The following is a 4,332-nucleotide window of genomic DNA, read 5'->3' as shown; positions in this document are numbered from 1 at the left end:
AGTTTTTACGAGGATAGTGAGGCTCAGGTTAGAATATGAAGGAGAGAGAGGGGGAGATTATTTCCCAGTAAAAGTAGGCCTTAGACAAGGATGTGTGACGTCACCGTGGTTGCTCAATATATTTATAAATGGGGTTGTAATTTGTACAACTCTCATAACAATGTATGAGAGCTGTATATACAGAATTTTTTCATGTTTGTGGAATAAATTGATCCAATAAACACTGTCAGCATGACTCTTTTCATTCTGAATTTTTTTTCGTCCCCAAAAAATCCCTGAACTGAAGAGGAGTTGCAGAGGTTGGTGGACTAGTTTGGTAAGGTATGTAAAAGAAGAAAATTGAAAGTGGATGTAGGAAAGAGTAAGGTGATGAGAATAACAAAATTAGATAACGAAAGATTGGAAATCAAGGTGGAGGGAGAAAGTATGGAGGAGAAGAATGTATTCAGATATTTAGGAGTGGATGTGTCAGCAGATGGGTCTATTAAAGGTAAGGTGAATCATAGAAGTGATGAGAGGGAAAAAAGTGAGTGGTGCACTGAGGAGTCTGTGGAGACAAAGAACTTTGTCCATGGAAGCAAAGAGGGGAATGTATGAGAGTATAGTTATACCATCGCTCTTATGTGGGTGTGAAGCATGGGTGATGAATGTTACAACAGGGAGAAGGCTGGAGGCAGTGGAGATGTCGTGTCTGAGCGCAATGTGTGGTGTGAATATAATACAGAGAATTCGTAGTTTGAAAATTAGGAGGAGGTGCGAGATTACCAAAACTGTTATCCAGAGGGCTGAGGAGAGGTTGTTGAGGTGGTTCGGACATGTAGAGAAGATGGAACAAAATAGAATGACGTCGAGAGTGTATAAATCTGTAGTGGAGGGAAGGCTGGGTAGGGGTAGGCCTTGGAAAGGTTGGAGGGAGGGGGGCAAAGGAGGTTTTGTGTGCGAGAGGCTTGGACTTCCAGAAAGCATGCGTGAGCATGTTAGTTAGGAGCGAATGGAGACAAATGATCTTGACGTGCTGTTGGAGTGTGAGTAGGGCAATAATTATGAAGGATTCAGGGAAACCGACAGGCCGGACTTGAGTCCTGGAGATGGGAAGTACAGTGTCTGCACTCTGAAGGAGGGGTGTTAATGTTGCAGTTTTATAACTGTAGTGTAAACGCGCCTCTGGCAAGACAGTGATGGAGTGAATAACGGTGAAAGTTTTTCTTTTCCGGGCCACCCTACCTTGGTGGGAAACGGCAGATGTGCTAATAAATAAATAGAAATAAATAGAAAGATTATGATGTAATCAGTCCATAAACCTGGGAGAAAGCGAATTTGAGATAGTCAGTCCCTCAGCCTGGAGAAGAGTTCAGCTCCATGGCCTGGAACGATATCGTTCCAGACCATGGAGCTGAACTCTTCTCCAGGCTGAGGGACTGACACCAAAAATGCTATTTCCTCATGGTTAATGGACTGATTACATTTTCATTTCACCACTACACCTTTTGCCTTTGTCTTCGACTAAAGAAGTCTACTGTGTAGGCGAAACGTTTCAACAAAGATACCCAACTGTTGCACATCAAGTCAGATATTACTTTTGAGTTCCTGGAACTTAAAATTCTTCGAGTCTTCAGGTTACCACTGGATAATTCCTCTTTTCTCGCTAAATTCTTTTTCCTCGTTATCATCACTCCTCTTCTCCAGCCTCTTCCTTTCACTTCCACTTCAATGTCCCCTCTTCGTCCTCGTTCCATAATATCTCTCAAACTTCGAGCTTTCTTTCCCCTCGGCTTAAGAATTTGAATCACCCTCCCTTCCTCTCTCATTTCCCCTTACTTCCTCCTATCTTCCATTCCACGTCTATTTTTCACTCTCTCCCTTTACACCTCCTTCCTTCCGTTCCACGACCTTCCCTTCCTCTCTTCTGGCCGTGAGCCATCCCGCCCAGAGGACTGAACACACTGCTTCCAGAGTTTTATGATTCTTTCTACCTGCGTTCTCACTGACGTCCGGACTAAGGCGGAAGGGGGACTTACATCATGGCAGTCATTAGGGGCGGAAAGCTGCTTCCTTTTCGCCAGCACTGACGACCATGAGGAGCTTTAAGAGATGTGTCTTTCTTTAATGAAGGTGTGTGTGGTGTCGTTTATACTCCCAGAGGGACGTTCAATGTCCAAAATTTAAGTAATAATAATAATAATAATCTTTATTTTTACAAGTACATGATTCAACTTATACAGACCATAGCTGACATCAGTGACATACTATGTAGCAAGCCCCTGGTTATGCAGCACATTTCCCACAACTTGGGTTAATTTTGTCCCCAGGATGCGACTCACTCCAGTCGACTAACACTCAGGTACCTACTTGATGAACAGGGACAGCGGGGGCCTTAAGGAAACGCGTCTTATTGTTTCTACCCATACCGGCGATCGAACCACGGACCTCAGTGTGTGAGGCAAGTGCGCTACCAACCGCTACAGGTACACAGAAAATAAAATTACATAAACTTAGGCGAGTATAGTAATTAATAAATGAGTTTAAACAATACTGAAACTAGCCGGAGATCGAACCCGAGGCTGGTTAAAATGTGCACCCTTGTCAGAGAGGCCGAGAGAGAGAGAGAGAGAGAGAGAGAGAGAGAGAGAGAGAGAGAGAGAGAGAGAGAGAGAGAGAGAGAGATCGCAGTCAGCACAACACGATACTGCTACTGAGGACGGTCAAGATTCCCAGGTAGCAGTCTTATCCACTCAGCCACGAACTGTGGCATTCGTGGCTGAGTGGATAAGAGTGCTACCTGGGAATCTTGACCGTCCCCAGTAGCAGAATCGAGTCCTGCTATCTTTCTCTGGATATACCCACTTGTTTCTGCGTGGTGCAATATATATATATATATATATATATATATATATATATATATATATATATTTATATGTATGTGTTTGTGTGTGTGTGTGTGTGTGTGTGTGTGTGTGTGTGTTTGTTTCAGTAAATATTTCTCAGAAATTAAATTTATGAAATTAAGAAATATGAAAAACGTGAAATGTGTGAAAACGAAATTCGCGAAAAATCACGAACAAATACGCGCAATTCACCGTCACGTCAGTTATTATATGTAAATCTTTCGAAAATCAATGATTGCATGATTAGGTTCAACCCCTCATGATTTTCTTACGTTCTTCCAAGAAAAAGTTCAGAATTAGTTCCGAAAAAGGTAAAATCATCTTTTCCGTGACTTCTTAATTATTTTCCGTCTAGTCTGGTATTAATGGAATACAATACACGCTGATAAATAAAACATATGCAACACCTGTGTGTCTTTGTGTCGATGTTTCGCCCTCCACTTGTTTCATTTTAATGTGGATTTATCAACACTAAGGTTCTAAATCCTTTTAACAAGACTGAGGGATTGACTACCTCACCTTTTGTATAGATTTCTCCAGTCTTCATATCATGTCTTGAAACTGTAGCGATAAAGCCACTGGAGAGCGAAATGTCTACAGATAAAGACACCCAGTTGCTACATATCTCTTCTGGATTAAGCATATCTCCCATGTAATTCCTGATTTCCTAATCTGTAGCAGCATACACACACGAGGCCTGGTCACAGACCTGGCCGAGGGGGCGTTGACCCCCCGGAACTCTCTCCACCACTTGGGGAAGGTGGATCGGGCACTGGTCTGGTAGTTTTATGGCTGACTTCCTATGGATTCGAATCCCAGTAAGTTCTGTTGTTTACAGTTCTGTCAGGGGAAGAACTGCGTGTCAAAACGTCTGGGAAAATCAATCACTGTTAGCAGAGACTTCATTTAGTTCAGCATTTCGCCCAAGGCTTGCCCAATATCGGGCGAAACATTGCATTCTTTTCCCCCGGTGTCTCGTTGTACTAAGTGGTAGGCTGGTAGGCTTCATATACCTCTGTCAACCTAAGTGACTTGTCTACCTCCTGGAGTACAGCTGGAGGGTGTTCCAGGTGTCCAGGCCCCCGAGGCCTGGCCCATGACCAGGCCTCACGGTGGACCAGGACCTGATCAACCAGGCTTCTAACTACCGGCCGCACGTAATCCAACATACGAACCACCACCCGGCTGGTTAGGTACCGACTACGTGTTTATAAAAGGCTCATATCGTAATAACACTGCTTTAAATAAATAGAAGGTGTTTTCTAGTGTTTTTGCAGAATTTTTGTGAACCGGTGGGGCCTCGAACCCATGGCAGGTGAGTACTCAAGCTCACAGGCCGGTGTGCTAACCACTGAACCAGTGATAAACACAGAGGCCTGTGAGTCTGAGGAGTATTCTCTTGCCATGGGTTCGAACACCATCCTTTCTGCACTTCTGCAGTTTTTAA

This window comes from Cherax quadricarinatus, unplaced genomic scaffold (genome assembly GCF_038502225.1).
Source record: "Cherax quadricarinatus isolate ZL_2023a unplaced genomic scaffold, ASM3850222v1 Contig1, whole genome shotgun sequence".
NCBI classification, from domain to species: domain Eukaryota; kingdom Metazoa; phylum Arthropoda; class Malacostraca; order Decapoda; family Parastacidae; genus Cherax; species Cherax quadricarinatus.
Note: the sequence above shows the minus strand (reverse complement) of the source record.